Source organism: Brachycentrus maculatus, unplaced genomic scaffold (assembly GCF_059751285.1).
Source record: "Brachycentrus maculatus isolate JH-2025_06_01 unplaced genomic scaffold, ASM5975128v1 h1tg000388l, whole genome shotgun sequence".
Classification (NCBI taxonomy): Eukaryota; Metazoa; Arthropoda; class Insecta; order Trichoptera; family Brachycentridae; genus Brachycentrus; species Brachycentrus maculatus.
Genome location: NW_028281137.1, coordinates 331,496 through 349,473, shown reverse-complemented (window position 1 = coordinate 349,473; position 17,978 = coordinate 331,496). Strand labels below are relative to the sequence as shown.

Genomic DNA, 17,978 nt, shown 5'->3' with positions numbered 1-17,978 from the left:
ATACATAAAACAAATGGGTTATTTAATTTCACAAGTTTGTTTTTGCTCTCCTGTAAAATTTGGTCTGATATAGATATACCCCTTTGCCTTTACACTACCGACTTAAACCAGTCCATGACTGGTCGTAATCCCTGTGAATACCCAGAAATTATTCTTCATCTTTGTTGTGATATCAAGATGAAAAAATAAATCAAAGGTGTTGAAACCTAGATTTGTAAACAAGGATTTGGACGTACCTACCTTAAAAATTGTTGTGAAATTTTAAGGTAGGTATTCAAAATTTTGAATAAATTCATTTTACATATTTATTTATAAAGATAGATTAAAATACGTGGGTATTCGACTTCAACGTCATATCAATATTTCAAAGAAATCAATGAATGCTTTTAGGAGGTTGAAGATTTTGAACGAATGGAGACATTTTTATTTATAGAAGCGAATGGATAACGAAAGAATATTGAGAAAAGGTGTTTGGGAACAAAACAAAGATGACTGATAATGATTTGGCACGATTAGATCAATCAGAACCTTAAATCTGATGGTGGCAAAAGTCGGTGTAATCGAAGAGTATATGGATGTGAAGAAGGCTGGAAGTGTATATCAGGACAGAAGAGTACGGCGCTCTATCCTCTCTGTCTACCGTAGTAGATAGAAAAATATTTAAAAAAAAATTATACCAATGGTTTACATTTCCTACGCGAGTGCATGTTATAGCCGGATAATATAAATCTTATTCATAAACCGTGGTAATAAATTACGAGCGTACTACTTACAAAAACACTATGGTAATTAGGCAACCTTGATTTTAAAATGTAAATGAATACACATTTAATGTGAAATAACGGAAAATTCCTAGCAACAAGGGGGAATTAGCATTTTTATGAATAGAACGAGAAACTCCGTTTTGTAAAGTATTATTTCAACTCTAACTGAAAGAGATTATTTCGTTTCGATATGAATTCGTAATTTATATCAGCACCTTTTTAGAGGATAAACTCCCAAAGAAAGTGCTTCATTTTGGGACGCTAAGAAATTAGCTAATTTAATTAGGTTTCCCTTTCTTCTCAGCGAACGCTTTTCTTTTATTTCGCCAACAGTCTTTTTTCTTAAAAGAATTCTACCATAATATTATTTAAGCGAATTTACGCAACAAGTAAATTTCCTTATATATTAAATATCAAAAAGAAAAATATATTCAATTGGTAATTTAACTTGTTTACAGTCTTCTACTTCTTGAAGACTTATCTTTATTTTTATGGTATAAAGAGCACCATGCATCGACAAATATTTATGTGATTAATGATTATATGAAGGCAAGGTCTCCTGACCTGAGAGAGAATTTAAATAGATTTAGAGGGATACAGATGACGTAGATATCTAAAAAATAAAATTGGACCATGTTTCGTCCATAAAAAATTATCCTAGCCTCATGCAATAAAAATCAGAATTTTTGCCATAAATTACCATCGTTTTACATATCTTTTAATTTATTTGAATTATGTTTTTTATTATTTTCTATTTTACTGTATTTTATATGTACCTTATTCTCTACGGTTTGGCTTTTTGCTATTCTTACTATGTTATATTTTACAGATTCGATGTGTTATTATTTCTTTTATTTTTGAAAGCTCTCCTGAGATCGATCCATAAAAAATGTAGCCCGTTTCATTACGTAAAACGATTTTTTGAACAAAAAAAGTAGAATAACTCTATATTTCCTGCACTTTATTTATTTTCTACATTCAAAAAATGTTTTTTTGATAGTGGTTTTTTATTATTCGGGAAAATAATGTTTTCTTATAACCTTGTATCGATTTCCCACAAATTATAAAAAGCCAAAATTTTATTTTGCTCTTTGAAAACGTCAAACATAAGCGATATCTTTACTAAACCTTATAAAGATTTATGGCACAATGACATTAAAAGAAGAGTAACATTACTGTTTTTTTTGTAATGTTAAAAGCAATCATTATCCGCTTTTATTTAGTAGACCTAATAATCTATCGTAATAAAAATGAACAGTTGTCTCTTTATTTTAAATTTTCTTCAAAATTACACGACCGATTTTGATTTTAAAAAAAGCTAGGTTTGTTTTGATCAGTTCCGGAAAAGTTAAAGTATTAGTTCAAATAAAATCCAGCTTAAAAATTGAAGCTATTACGTTTTTAAATTACGATGAAAAACATTGAATATCCGAAATCACTTTAATAAACAGAGCTATAACATTTTTTCATTCGAGTGGTATTCCAAAGCACACAAAGTGCTTAAGAATACCACTGAAATGTATACGTATATAACTTAAAGTATTTTAAGTAATTTGAATTAATTAGGAAATTAGTTTTACATCCAGGGGAATTTTTTCGCTTTCAAGTATGTTTATCGGGAATCTGGTATAATATTTAACACTAGATATGCTTGATGTATAACTGTTACTTCTTTGATTACAAAATAGGGATGATATTGTTTACATTTTCTAGGTTTAAATTTCTACCAGGTATTGTTTTTGGCATTAAAGAGCCATTTATATAAAAGGCTTCTTTTCCTCCCTAGCTCCATCCCAACTTATCGTCTTTATGGATTATTGGGGTCAGCTCTCCTCGTCCTCAGGTTGTAGGTCCTTCTATCATATACAACGTCACTTAGGCCAAGCCTTTGAATCTTTCTGTAGCATCCATAATTTATCTGGTTTTCTTCTAGATTTCTTTTGACGAAGATCTTTAGCTATCGCTTGGTTTAAAATATGTTCAGGTTCTCCAAGTCCTATGTGCCCATACGATCTCAGTTGCCTTTCTTCTACCTTATTGATGTCAGTTACACCCAGGCTTCCCCGAACGCGTGAACTCTTTATTTTGTTTCATTTATAAAAAAAAGGACTTTAAACACGTAATACGTTTCCAAATTTGTGCGCTCATTAGCATGATAAAAGTTAGATGATTAAAACGCCTTATTATTTAAAAAAATGTTACTTTATTCAGTTCAGGATTCAATCTTCCATCTCTGGTTCCACATAGGCATGCAAATCTTATTACTGAATGCTTAGAAAATGGTAAAATAATGCATATTAAGACACTTTAGTTGTTGCATAAGGTAATATACACATTATGAAATTGATAAAATATTTAATTATCCTCTTTTAATGAGTACATACATTCGTCCTATAAATCGCAACAGAGGCAACTATTGGCATGCGGTGTAACTAACAAACTATTGCTTAATAGCTGGTGACATAATGCTGAAACAATGATGACACGTATGTGTGACAGGAAACTATAATTAAGCAGGAGAATCATTAACCTCTTCTATTCTGAAATACATATACAGAAAATAATATCCCGACGTTACATAGAAATTTGAAATAAAAAACTGGCAGTGAAAAATGTAACAAACACCGTTCGCTAGTTTAAAGCTTATAATTTGTTCAAAACATTGTACTTTTATATAAAAGTGCTTAAATTGTATTTTGTACCATGATGAAAGACGATCAAAAAACGAACATCTGTAATATTATTTATTGATTGACCATTAAATTTTGGAATAACATGATGAATCAAACATAATAATAAATCACTTAGAATTGACATTTTGTGAAATGTCAACACACATAATTGTGAAAACGACTAGTTTAGAGAAAGAACTACACGAAATCTCTCGAAACTAGTCGTGTTTGCATTGATAAACTTAAAACTGATCCTATGCTAGTACTTTTTATTTATTTATGTATAAAAAATCATTAATATATTTTAAGCTTTACGATTTATTATTATCACTACAGTTATTTTAAATAAAGTTATTTTGTCGCTACAGGGTTAATTTTGTTTGATTAAGTACTTTACGTATACGTGTTTACCATACCTACTTACATACAAGTACTTTTATTATGTTCAATTTGCTTAGTACGTATTGTGAAGTAGTAGCAAGTAAATTTACTTATTAAATGAAACAATAAGAATTGTTTGCAATATAATGAGGCAATAATAGAAATTTTCACTAATTTATTCACGTAGAAGTGTATTTAGAATTTAATTAAATCTGATGAAATGATGTGTCAACGTTTCGTTTGTAAGTAACACTAAGGTAAACGTAACCTGCGAATAAAGTCTCTGAATTTATCCCTAACAGAAACGTTGAAATTTTACAATGAATACAATTATTACATTTTTTAAGTTATATTTTTATAAATCACACAATGTATTAATAAGATACGTGTTTCGGTATATTTAACATGATTTACAAACATTTTTAGATATTTTGAAAACCCACATTTGAGAGTTCTTGTTCAGTTGTTAAAAATATAAAAGTGGATAAGCTTTAATTCAGCTTAGTTTTTTTAAACAAAATATTAGGACCTTTAGTATTTGTGAATATAAGGATTAACAGTTGTTTTGGTTACAAAATAAATGTGAATGTTATTTATTAGGTGGTTAACAAATTCAGGAAAACAATGTTTCTTTAAAAATTCATCATTCTATTTTCAAGAACTTCCAGTCTTCGTTTATTTTTTAAATTAAACCATTTTGTAATAAAAAATAGTATCCAGTTTATTTTTTTAGTGAAAAAGGCTAATCAAAAAGTTTCTACAATTTTTCAAAGTAATTCATCTTATTAAGAAGTTTTATCTGTGTATATGATTATTTTCCATTTGATTTCAACATTGCTGTACTTAAAAGTTTAATATTTGATAATAATGTTGATACAGGAGATACACATCACATAGGATTTATGAATATATATTATGGTTTATAAAAAATGTAATTGAAATACATAATTGATAAATATTGCCGCAAAGTATGTTAATTGCCGAAACCATAATTGAAACAAATATATTTTACATATCGTTATTTTCGTAAAATATTACCTCAACTCAATTCTCTGTCGACATGTTTGCTATCTTAACGCGCATACCAGTTTATTAATTTGGCGAAAATCAATTTATTTAATTAATTATAGTTTAGTTAAATCAATGTGAGTTTAGAGATTCATAAGAAGTTGGTATTTATACAAAAAACAATATTATGATATATAATATGTAATTACATATTTTGAGAAGTAATTTGATAAATGTGAGAATACTTGTACCATAATTGTAGGCAGGTTAAATTAATATTTAATAATATAAATTAGTCCACCTTGCAAGTAATGTAATGTCTATATTCAAGATGTAATTACAAGATTCCAGACCAAAAGTTTAGTGATTTAATGGTTGATTCTTTTGTTTAAAGCAGAAGATTTCAGCCTTTGCAGTCAGAAACTTCATTCCAAACATGATTTATTACCGTTCATTAAATTTAATGTATTAATGTTATTTACAAACGTTAATGTGCGTTTATGAAATGTAAAATACGAAATAATGGTTTAATTAATTATGTACATAAATATTAAATATTATAATAACACGTTCGTCGGCTGGCATATTATTTATTCACTTTTTTTATTTTATTTTATTATTTGGCCAAGTTTGTTATTTCAAAGTACATATACCGTAATCACATATTAATTTGAATATATTAATAGCTTCTAAAAATTTTACATTTTCATCTTATTATTTGATACTCTTATAAAAATTACTAACAAATGACATGACATAAATGAGTGAAGAACGAAGAGTAAAATAAATTTATGAGGCGAATGTAGTTAGTTGGAAACGGGAGCAAAGCAAGACCGTGGTGAGTAATAGAAGCAGAGGAAGATCGAAATATACTTGGCATGATCAAGTATTTCAAATACTTAAAAACTATCAGGTCAGGAGTCGGTCATAAATCTGGCGTTCTATTTTCTCTGCCTTCCCCTGCAGGGAAGTGGTGTGATACTTAGTTAGTTAGTAGGTATATAAAACTTAGAAAAACAATATTCATTCAATTTCCTTACATTCATTATTATCTCTGGCATCACTTAAGATATTTTAAATACTTTATGCATGAAAAAATGTTTCGAATATGATTGTATCGAATATGGTTATTTTATTAAATTTATTTTTCTCGTTTAAAAATTAAAGATGTCATATTTTAATACACAAAATATTTTGACATCAGATTATTGGAAATTTTGTGTATGAACATCATAATATTTAAATAAATAAAATAATTAAATGAGAAACTTTTTTCCATTTCATCAATTTATTGTAATTGCAATTTTAATATAATTTTCTTTTCCCTATTTCGCCATACTTACGTCTTCTAAAATAAGTTTTATTGACTACCAACAATGTAGAGTAAATGCTTTAAAATTGTTGTATTTTAATCATTTTACCAACAGTTACAAATGCACAAACCTGGATAGGCTGTATAGTGGATGCAGTCTCCGTGCCCGAATATCAGAGTTGTAAAATATTTAAGGTAAAAAACGTGCTTTCAATAAATGTAAACAGCTTTTATCCGAGGATAAACAATTTCAATGGAAATCAAAATTTAACACATCACGGATTGAAATTTACTACCACAAATGTATGTACACAATCTCACGAATACAAGAAATAAATAGCCGGAAAGCTGATTATTTGTATCAGTTCGTGCTTAACGGGCTACGTGTCATAAATTTCCTAAATGCACCACTTATGATATTTTCAAACTTATTAACAAACAAACCATCACGCTACTTACCGTAGGAGTAAGCAGAGAGAATAGAACGCCACACCAATCTGTTTTTGCAAACAATCTTCGCCTTTTCCATATTCATGCATTTCCTAAATCGTACCCGGCGATTATTCCGACCTGATAACTTTCAAATATTTGAAATAGTTGAAAGTGATCAGTGAATCATGTCAAGTTTTGTTCAGTCTTCTTCTGCTTATTTCCAAATACATTCATTCCAACTATATATTTTTTTACTATTCTTTCTTCATTCATTCGTTGATGTTAAAGGTGATGTACTTGTGTATTCAGATTTTTTTCTTTCATATTCTATGATTTAGTTTTAGATTGTCTTTTTTTATTATATTTATGTTTGTAAAAGCTTTCATATGTACATTTTTTTTTTGTATTTACCACGATATCCTCAAAAAAATATTTTAGTATTAAAGGCTGATGATATTAATCAATATTATCACGGATTTCAAAGGTATTTAATACGAAGTTTTACCAAAAATATTTTCATATTATTTTTGACATCTCATCAAAGATGAAGAAGAATATGGAAGTCTGGGCATTTACGGGGCTGACGACCGTCATAGGCTGGTTTAAGTGATCACTTTACACACGTGTAACATTCACCAATTCTACCCATTATTGACAACCACATCGCTCAAATTCTTGGAAGTTCTATATATATATGAACCAATTTAGAAACCTTGTTCTTGAATCACTAGAACTTCACTAGAGACATCTATTGGTGAGATGTAAAGAAGCTTTTTATTAAGCAGAAACTCTTATATTTGTATGTGAGGTCCAAACCCTGGATTATAATCACACACACGAGAAACGCCAGAAAATACCATTTTCATTTTTATTATTAGATTTTGTGAACAAGTATTTGGACACACTCAAAATGTTGTAAAAATATTTTCCATTAATTTCAGCACTATTGTAAGTTTTAAATATTTGATAATAATGATGAAAACATCAAAACATGCATCACATAAGATTTATGAATATATAATGGTATTTACAAATTACTATTTAAGTATTAAATGGATAAATATGACGACAAATTAATTGCTGAATTAATTCATAAAAAATATTATTTCGTAAAATATTACCAAATAACTACGTAAATAGGTTTTCTTGATTTTATTTTCTGTTTAAATTAAAATAAATATTTAAAGTGATGTCCTTGTAGTTATAACATACCCGAAAAAGTTTTCTGAATGCGTTATTTACGTCACGGAAAACTCACCATAAATTTCAAAGTAAACATGGTCCTTTATTTTGATTAATTTTTATACAAATTGTTCCCCCCTTACAAAATATTTGTTGCTTGTAATTTTTCAAGTTTGGTTTGTTTAATTTCAAATTGGTATTTATTTGACTTCCAAAAGTATTCCAAAATATCAAATGTCATGACCTAAAATAATATTTTATTTGCATTTCAGCGTCTTGTTTCACAAAAGAGTTATTATAAGAATGATTTTCCTTAGATTTATATTTTTAAATACCATATTTGTATAAAATATCATTTTGTAAAACATTGAAAATGTCAAGATACCGTTGAAAAACACACATTTCAAGATATTTATTTAAAGAGATTTTTTTCACAACAATTAAAGTTGGCATTTATCCCAAAATAAACTTGACGATTTATAAAAAAGTTATACTTTTTTAAGTTCTAAAATTACTTCACAAACATTGTACACAAAATATATTTTATTATTGGCATTATTCTATAAAAAATATATGATGCGTCCCACGAGCTTTAATTATTTTTATTAAGGTTATTTATTGTCAGTACTTGATGGAATTCTATTTTTAAGATATTTTTTTGGAAATTAAACTTAATTTATTGCTCTTTTCAGGATAATATGATTTTAATCGTATTTCTACCCACGATAGAGACGCATAATTATTATACACATATGTATTGAAACTGTACTCTTGTGCTTGAAGAGGGACTTTTTAATTTTTTTATTGAAATGTTAAATATTAAAAAAAAATACATCTGTAGAACATATATTTTTATGCGGTGCGAGGCAGTTGTTTAGTTTTTAATTGTATAGTCTCTAAATGTTCATAGTCTTCGTTAAGTATCTTTTTTAAGAGTTTTTATGTCTTTTATATGTTTAATATCTAAAGGTTAGTCCGCTACCGTAGTGTAGTGGTCAACACGCTCGGCTACCGTATTAGAGGTCCCGGGTTCGATTCCCAGGGGGGTCAAAATAAATATGGGAGATTTTCACTTTCATGTCCATTTAATTTCACTCTGGAATGGTACCTGAAGCGGAGAGCTGATTAACACAACACTGTGTCGCTACGATGCAGTACCCTATGCACCATTGGGTGCGAATAAGGGTTAAAAGAAATAAGAAAGTATAGTGAAGACTTATATTAATGTTTTATCTGTTAGGACAACTCCATAATATAATATAATTAAAATGTAACTATGTTTTAAAATCACTTTTAATATAATATTATAACTTAATTATAATGTCTACCGGTTTCGAAGCTAACCGCTTCTTTATCAATACTGATAAATACATTTTTTTTAATATTAATTAACTTTTTTTAGTATTGAACAGTCTTGATAAAGAAGCGGCTAGCTTCGAAACCGGTAGACATTATAATCAAGTTATAATAAAATATTTGTAGAGATTTTTAAACAATGTTACATTTTAATTATAAAATGGAAAATCACAAAGTTAGTGCTTCAAATATAAATTATAAAAACACATATATTTTATTCTAAAACGTTGGTATCGAATCAATAAATAATATAGCTTAACCCTTTAGATTTCTGCGTCTTTAGATGACAGTTATATTATTATTAAAACAGTTTAAAAGATGCTGCCTTATTTGTTCTTACTACCAAGTACCTCGTTTCATCGTGACTCTCTCATCTGATACCCCGTTACCCTCTTCTTCTTGCTTCCTCTCTGTGTTTAGCTCTGTTCTGTGTTCTTCACTCTTTTCTTCTCAGTTCGTGAGAAAACTGTTTGTAGGAATGATTTGTAGCACACGCTGAATCACCGTGTTCCCTCTCCGACGTGACACGATTCTTCACTTCATGAACTATAAATGAAGTCATTAAAGGACTAATGATACCAAATCATCTTCTAGGCAGTGATATATTGAGGTGCACATTTCATACCTACAAACATGTTTTCTTAATATACATTTTTTATACATTCATATGCGGATAAAGAAATAACTAACAATTCATCGATTTTTTTAGCATTTATACTCACATAGATGAAGAAGAATATGAACGTCTTAGTATTAACGAGGCTTACGACCTGTCAAACATAGGTTAAAGTAAAAAGAAATATTTATTTAAATAAATCCTAAGTAAAGCAAATCCAGAATTTGTGTACAAAAAAATGGACACTTGTGAAAAAAATAACTTCTTAATATTTTAGTTTAATGAAAATTGAAACGATTTCATCTGGCGTTTCCTTATATGTTAAATAATTCGGAAAGAATCTTTAAATTATTGAATGAACTCGTTTATATATAATTTACCTCCGTCGTGTTATGTTCAGTACTCTCGACTACCGTACTGTAGGTCCCGGGTTCGATTCCCAGAAGGAGAGGTCAAATAAATATTGAATGTTACTTTTTATTCTAATATTTATTTAATATTACCTTGGACTGGCACCTTAATCGGAGGGCTGATGATCTTTTCCTTCACGTGTAAACGATCAAGATAACACTGCGTTTATATGATGCAGTGCCCTATGCACCATCGGGTGCGGATGAAGGTTTGAAGAAGAAAAATATACATCTAATTTATAAGTTTAAAAACAAAGTTTCATTAATTGATTCGGCAGTCACTTTGTGCTAAAATGTATCCATTTTTAATTGAAATTTTACTTTTAAACTCTTCAACCTTCAACGCCCCAAGGACCCAACTCTAAAATTTAGAATTAGCTTCACATACGGTGTTTGAAAATGACGCAAAATGCATCGAAACACGTGTCACGGTAGATTTTAAGAAATAACGGTATTTACTAAGTAAAACTTTAATTGAAAATCAAAAAACAAAGCTTGAAATATATTTTTGTGGGTACAGTAGATATGCCAATATTAATTATATTGTTGGCCGATACCTCCAGCTAATCAATAATAAATCAATTACAATATTCAAATTTAAAGATTGGTTTCGAGGGCGGAATGTTCGGTCCCATATCTCTTGTCACAGCATCTCCCACGCGGCATTACATTAATAAGATTAATAAAGAGTTTTTAATTGATTTTGTTACTTCATCTACACCTACTTGTATAAATAAAACAATAAATATTTTGGCTGATTGAAAATCTGGGATACATGCAGGGCTGTAAAAAATTCAAACCTAATATATATTTATTTTTAATGTATAATTTGGATGATAAAACTAAAACTAACTTTAATATAGAATTAAAAAAACGTTATCTGTCTAGTAATCAGAAATGCTATTTATAATCGACCAAAATTATTCTCATCAATCCTTCTTTTGTATTATTATCTTATTCAATTAAATTCATTCAAATCCTTATCTGCACCCCAATGGTGCATAGGGCACTGCATCATATAAACGCAGTGTTATCTTGATCGTTAAGACATTAAGGAAAGGTGATCAGCCCTCCGCTTCCGGTACCAGTCCAAGGTAATATTGATTAAATATAAGAGTGAAAAAATCACTTATATGTATTTGACCCCCCCTTGGGAATCGAACCCGGGTCCTCCAGTACGGTAGCCGAGCGTGCTGACCATTATACTACGGAGGCGGACAAAATTCAATTAAAACTATGATTTATCTAATAAATTACGATTTCTCTTATCCCATGTCATTTTAATAAACTTTTACGCAGCCCAGTTTCGTTACGTTTAACAAAAAAATCATCGACAATATTATTAGTAAGAATAACAAAGAAGCGCCCTTGAAGTAGTTATTTACGAAAATGGTGCTTAGTAAATTATCTTATATTTAAAAAACATTTTTTGTATTGTTTACTGTTTTGCCATTTAATTTATTTACACCTAGATAGTTTAAATATAAAAAAAACACCTTTATAATACCACCTTTGAGTATAATATTGTAAACACGCCTAGGTTTAAGAACACCTGTATTTCTCTAAACTAATAAAGTATTTTTATTTTTGTATTTAAAGCAAAAACAAAAAAATACCCTTTTTCGTTAGATACTTACCACTTTGATGGTTGATTTTTGTTATATTGCAAATAATTTATCTAGAATTAATAATTTCCTGACTAATATTGATGCTTTATCTCTGTCAGGATATCTAATGTAAGCCTTGTATATATACACGCACACGCACACACTCATATATATATATATATATATATATATATATATATATATATATATATATATATATATATACTCGTAAATATTAATATATAAGGGACTCTGGCACTCTATTCATTATTATACCTAAAGGTGTCGATGCATTGCTGAGTCATAAAGATAATATTTCAGTTTATATTAGTTTCCTCCCACCTTTGTTTAAAATTATTGCGATCTAATTCCAGAAATGCAATGTGAACACTCGCAAACCCTCGTTATCTCACACACTCTAATGAATACAAGGCTAGTAGTGTTATAGCTGCATATACACGTACAACATTCAGAACGTAATTAATAACGTTGTATGTTATTGCTACATCGGAGAAATTTATTTCAATAATAACATATTCTTACATTGTGTTTAATTAATATAAAAAAATACATTCGATCCTTATGATAAATGTTTTTTATGCGATTTATTATATTTATTTCCACATTTCCTCATACACATTACAATAAATTAGAATAATGTGCCCTCACTGAGTTTTCCCGCGCCGAGGGCACATTTTACAAAACCTAACTGTACATATAAATGAAAATTGTATATCCATATAATACATGGGTGAATAATGCGATATATTTTAGATCTAACATATTATTCAAATTACGTTCAGATTCGAATTCTGTACATAAAATATTTTTTCTTAGTATTTTAATTAGATTCCAATGGGCCGAATATCTCAACGTCCTCATTTATATTTTTTTATGTATTAAACCATAATTAGGATTTGGTAAGAGTTAAATATTGTTTCTTTTGTATTCCTTTCAAATTTGAAAAGGTTTTTTTTAAATTGGGATTTTAGTGACAAGTTAGGTTTTATATGGTTTGTAAGTTGAATACTTTTATTTATGTTTCTCACTCCATATTCCGCTCTGACTCAATTTGAAAACCTTTAATATAAAGGAAGGTTTTGTGGGTCACTCCGTTAAAAATAAACGGTATTTAATTTCTAAGCAATCTGGTTGGTCAATGTACATTTGAATACATCTCCATTTTGTTAGGTTTTAAATGAAAAGTCATTCACCAACCGGTGGTATTTTAAAGTTAATATTAAGTTAACCCAAGAAATGCCTTATCACACAATTTTCAGTTTAACAAATCTACCGTAAATAAGGTTCAAGGTGTTATTTTCGGTTGACGGTTAATAAAACACAATTATGTAGATCTACCCGGCAACGCATTGCCGAGTCTCAGTATGAATAAATAGTCCCCACGGCTTACGACCTGGCATTTGGCTAGCTTAAGTGATCATATCAAGTTGAGACACCTGTAATATTGATATCATCAATATTATTCGTAGGGTGAATAATCCTGTAACTGATATTATATAGTATATTATTAAAATATTTTAATTGGAACAGGTCGAACGCATGTAAATAATATTTTCTAGTGGTTTGAGTATACGTGTTAAATAAAATATTTAACGGGTAGGTAAATATTTATTTATACCATTTAGTTCTTTAGTAAAACAAACGACAATTTTTAGATGGTAAATTTAATTTTTCGTGTTGGAGGTTTCTCCAGTAAAATGTAGATTTTTAATTATTTTTATGAAGGCTGCATTGCATTTACGGAACACTTTAATGGAAGGAAACACGAATGAAGTTCTCCGCTGCGGAAATAATTACAAGAGAGCTTTGAAACTTTTTCTTTTCAAACTGCAAAGAATAATTATTTCACTGGCTTCAATCACTCAACAAAGACTAACAACTTTGCTACTGGCTTGAGATTCACTTTGCACTGAACTACCAATCCGAAATTGTGTAAATTTGATAATAATAAACAAAATTGTACTCTTACTCACATAGTCTACTCAAATTAGACATTGCAACGTAAAGTCCTTTTACAAAAATAAGGGCAAACTTAATTTTAAAGTATCATTAGTAAACAATATTGTATTGATATCTTCATTCGGCTGTCCAAACTTAGAACACAGTAAGCGGTGAAAAACGTTTTTTTACATTACTTCTTCATTAAATAGATTCTACTTCGTCCAAAAATGCATAATAAAGTCTTTCAAAAAACATATCCCTTACCGTGTTTTAAGTTTGGACAGCCGAATATAGGTGAAGGCATTTTAATACAAGTGTATTTTTATATACCATATCATATGGATGACTGAAGTTTTTATCTGTGACATCTTTGAGAACATTTTTAGAGAACAGTTTCTTTGACTGCAATTATAGCGCCATCTAGTAAATGTATCATCAACACACGTAAAAATAAACACATTGTTATGCAAGAAGTGTTTCGTGACAGCCGCTGTCACATAGCATTTTCAATGTTACAATGATTAAAGAAAACATTTGTTTTTTACCACTTGAGTTTTATTATAGACTACATGTTTCAGAAGTTAAACTTCCATCATTCAGGTCTGTATAGTAACTATTCAGGTGAATGATGGAAGTTTAACTTCTGAAACATGTAGTCTATAATAAAACTCAAGTGGTAAAAAACAAGTGTTTTCTTTAATCATTGTAACATGTCTTACCACAAAGTTTATGCCGAAACAATAAATAAAATTTTCAATGTTATTGATTAATTGTCGTTTATTGCATTGTGGAATTAAACATATCAAAGACGTGCGCTTATTATTTTCATTCTTTTCCATTTGACCAGCCTAAGCCACAGAAACGCTTAGCCGAGCACAGCTAGTAAATAAATAAATATTGAAAACAAAAATCATCTTCTGTAAATAAAAATCATCTCAATTAGTCGCAAATTTCACTCGTATATGGATGTATGTCCATTTCCAATACTTCGTGACATTATTTTTTGACATCTCATCAAAGATGAAGAAGAATATGGAAGTCTGGGAATTTACGGGACTGAAGACCGTCATAGGCTGGTTTAAGTGATCACTTTACACACGCGTAACATTCACCAATTCTACCCATTATTGACAACCACACTACTCAAATTCTTGAAAGTTCTATATATATGAACCAATTTAGAAACCTTGTTCTTGAATCACTAGAACTTCACTAGAGACATCTATTGGTGAGATGTAACGAAGCTTTTTATTACTTCATGACATACTTGTATTTATGCCGTTTTCAAATTCGTCTTTAGATATTTGGGTTCATGTCAATTTGGTCCTGTAAAATTTGATAGAGGTAGCGTCCGCAAATACGTACGTTATTTCCGCTCGGGTACACGGGCGCACGTATTTACATGTACATCGGTATGTTTGCACTTAGACGCTCTATATAGAGTAGCGCATTGCGGAGCCACAAGCTACAAGCTACAAGCTACAAGCTACCTTGCTCCACTACAGAAGGGAGTGATAGATGTATTTCAATAAGCAGCTCTAGTTGTAGTTAAATTGCATATTACGGGATAAACTATACCTTCAACTGGGGCACAATCTATTTCCTAACGTTTTATCTGATTTATGGCAACGTTATGCTTAAATATTCACGAATGCACTCGAGATCGTGTGATTAAACCTCTCACAACTAAATTCTGCTTATTTCTTAAGTATAACTCATTATTTCTTAGTAAGTACAACTCATGTTTTAGCCAAGTTGACATTTTCAATTGCGGAAAATCTGTGTTGAAAAGTCGAATGGTCGAAATATGTCCCTACTAGAAACAACATCACACACACACACACACACTCATTCTTTAATTTGCTAAATCTAAAATAAATATTTTGTACTGATCTTTATGTTTCTGTGGTTAACTATAATTGGCTTGTTTGATGTATATCTTTTGATTGTTTTGTTTTACTAATTTAAACATAATTTAACTTTAACATATGTGGCGAATGTGAATGGAACAACAGAACGAGGACGGCCGAAAAAGACTGACTTGACACGATCAGATCAATCAGAACCTAAAATCTGGTGGTGTCAAAAGTCTGCGTAATCGGAGGGCATGTATGACTAGTGTATGGATGTGAAGGAAGCTAGGAGTGAATGTCAGGACAGGAAAGTGTGGCGTTACATCCTCTTTGCCTACCCCTGCGGTAAAACGGCATGATGGTTGTAGTAGTATATTTAATGATTTGGCCTTTAATTTGTGGAATTCCAATTTAACTTATGTATTTTAATCAAACACAGATTTTTGAGTCTACTAACTTAGTAGACTCTAAAAATATGTGTTTGATTTAAAATACATAAGGTAGTAATATATACTCGTAAATAAGACCATAATTTACTAAAATAGGTCATAAGTCCTGTAAATACCCAGACTTTTATATTATTCATCTGTTTTGAGTTTTCAATATTAAAAAAAATGTTATGATTTAATGATTTCAGATCAAGTATCCGTATTTAGAGTGACATGATAAATTATCAGGATTAGTTGACTACCTTTTGCGTAAATAACCGTTAATGTATTTTGAATCCAGGATATTTTTCGTTGAAACCAAAAATATAACGGAAAGTTTTATTATAAATGCACGAAAGCTTTTGAGGAATCTTTTTCATCCCTTTTTTTTTAAATCCACTTAATTTAAAGTTGGAAATATGAGTCGCTGGAGTGGGAATCACTTTCTGACACACCGATTATTTATTGTATAACTTTCCGTAGAAGTTTCAGCAATATTTTATACTTTGTCCAATTTAGTAAAATGCTTTCCATACAACAAGCGAAGCGAAATTGGACGAGAAATATTTTGTTGAAATACTTCAAAATGCTTTATACAATTTTTTCTTCTTCGCGTTCAAAGTAAAGTTATTAAAACTTAGACGGATTAATATATATATATATATATATATATATATATATATATATATATATATATATATATATATATATATATATATATATATATATATATATATATATATATATATATATATATATATATATATATATATATATATATATATATATATATATATATATATATATATATATATATATATATATATATATATATATATATATATATATATATATATATATATATATATATATATATATATATATATATATATATATATATATATATATATATATTTAAATATATATATATATATATATATATATATATATATATATATATATATATATATATATATATATATATATATATATATATATATATATATATATATATATATATATATATATATATTTACTCGCACAATCTTTAAATTTTGTATGTAAAAAGTTGGTATGTAAAGAATAAATATATCTTCATTGATGATAACATGAATATACAATGTACAATACAAGTGACTTATTCACGGTGTCTCAAAACACAGTTACCTTATTGAATGAACTAGTTTATAAAACGAATAAATGTTGACGTTATTTATTGAAAACTGTTATATTATATGCTTTATTATACGACGATTAATTTTTCATTTGCCTAGCGTCATTTAACAATATTGATGACATTTTTAGATCATCATATTCAGATTGAATATTTTATTTGGGATTTTTGAAAGAACTTTCATCAAGAAAATTCATCGTTATATTTTTATAAAAATAATTTTGTTAATTATTTAAATTGGTTGGTACTTGGAAGCAATAGTTATGAATTACAGATGGTGCATTGGTCATAATTGTTTGTTATATGAAGACTAGTTGAACAGTAAAAAATCAGCAAGTATACAAAGATTTTTTTTTTTAAATATCATTTTTTATTTTCAATTTCCATGATTTAATTTTTTACTTTACTTCTATTGTCCATGAATTTCATGGTACCGTGTGGGGTACAGTTAAACTGTTTGTATTTTATGCATATGTATCTATACGTGGGTATAATAAACAGTATCCGGTGGCGTGTAGTTAGTGGCATATTGCACAATTTATGCAAACACATTAAACAATGTTTAATTTGAATACAGCTCAACATGTAAAGGAAAACACAAACTGTACACACGTGTATACATATATTGTGTATCATAACGGCACACAAATATAATTTACTGCTAGTTTATGGAAATTTCTCAAAACTATAAAATAAAATATTTAGATGACAACTTCTTTTAAAATTCTATATGTGTATGTAATATGTTATATCTGATTCACTTTTTGCACTGTACTACCAATCCGAAACTGTGTACATTTTATAATAATAAATAAACTTTT

General features: G+C 28.7%; 1 protein-coding gene across 5 annotated transcripts in view; it reads right to left on the bottom strand.

Annotated features, from left to right (window-relative positions):
- Positions 1 to 17,978, bottom strand: part of LOC148303037 (uncharacterized) — a 343,245-nt gene that overhangs the window by 300,443 nt on the left and 24,824 nt on the right. The gene's annotated exons all lie outside the window — the stretch shown is intronic.